The sequence below is a fragment of the Chiloscyllium plagiosum genome, chromosome 21, assembly GCF_004010195.1.
Source record: "Chiloscyllium plagiosum isolate BGI_BamShark_2017 chromosome 21, ASM401019v2, whole genome shotgun sequence".
In the NCBI taxonomy this organism is placed as follows: domain Eukaryota; kingdom Metazoa; phylum Chordata; class Chondrichthyes; order Orectolobiformes; family Hemiscylliidae; genus Chiloscyllium; species Chiloscyllium plagiosum.
This window is the reverse complement of record NC_057730.1, coordinates 23,226,508-23,227,987: the sequence shown is the minus strand read 5'-3', so window position 1 is coordinate 23,227,987 and position 1,480 is coordinate 23,226,508.

Below are 1,480 nucleotides of genomic sequence, written 5' to 3'. Positions count from 1 at the left end.
CTAAAAGCTAGGACGGACAGAGTCGTCATCTCTGGGTTGTTGCCGGTGCCACGTGACAGTGAGGCAAAGAATAGGGAGAGAGTGCAGTTGAACACGTGGCTGCAAGGATGGTGTAGGAGGGAGGGCTTCAGATATTTGGACAATTGGACTGCATCCTGGGGAAGGTGGGACCTGTACAAGCAAGACGGGTTCAAGTGTGTACACTTCAACGCAAGGAGTATCAGAAATAAGGTGGGTGAACTTAAGGTGTGGATCATTACTTGGGACTACAGTGTTGTGGCCATCATGGAAACGTGGATAGAAGAGGGACAGGAATGGTTGTTGGAGGTTCCTGGTTACAGATGTTTCAGTAAGATTAGAGGTGTGGTAAAAAAGGAGGGAGGGTGGCTTTGCTAATTAGAAATGGTATAACGGCTGCAGAAAGGCAGTTCGAGGGAGATCTGCCTTTGGGGGTAGTATGGGCTGAAGTCAGAAATAGGAAAGGTGCAGTCACCTTGTTGGTTGTTTACTATAGGCCCCCCAATAGCAGCAGAGATGTGGAGAAACAGATTGGGAAACAGATTTTGGAAAGGTGCAGAAGCCACAGGGTAGTAGTCATGGGCAATTTTACCTTCCCAAATATTGATTGGAAGCCCTTTAGATCAAGTAGATTGGACGGAGCGGTGTTTGTGCAGTGTGTCCAGGAAGCTTTTCTAACTCAGTATGTAGATTGTCCGACCAGAGGGGAGGCCAGATTGGATTTGGTACTTGGTAACAAACCGGGACAAGTGATGGGCTTGTTAGTGGGTGAGCATTTTGGTGATGGTGACCACAATTCTGTGACTTTGACCTTGGTTATGGAGAGAGATAGGTGCATGCAACGGGGCAGGTTTTACAATTGGGGGAAGGGTAAATACGATGCTGCAAGACAGGATCTGAGGAGCATAGGCTGTCAGGGAAGGATGTCGTTGAAATGTGGAACTGTTTCAAGGAACAGATACGACATGTCCTTGATATGTATGTACCTGTCAGGCAGGAAAGAGATGGCCATGTGAGGGAACCTTGGTTGACGAGGGAGGTTGAATGTCTTGTAAGGAGGAAGAGGAGGCTTACATAAGGTTGAGGAAACAAGGTTCAGACAGAGCGTTGGAGGGATACAGGATAGCCAGGAGGGAGCTGAAGAAAGGGATTAGGAGAGCTAAGAGAGAGCATGAAAAATCTTTGGCGGGTAGGATCAAGGATAACCCCAAGGCCTTTTATGCGTATGCGAGAAACATGAGAATGACGAGAACGAGGGTAGATCCGATCAAGGACAGTAGTGGGAGACTGTGTATTGAGTTGGAAGAGATAGGAGAGGTCTTGAATGAGTACTTTAGTATTTACAAATGAGAGGGACCGTATTGTTGAAGAGGAGAGTATGAAACAGACTGGTAAGCTAGAGGAGATACTTGTTAGGAAGGAAGATGTGTTGGGCATTTTGAAAAACTTGAGGATAGACAAG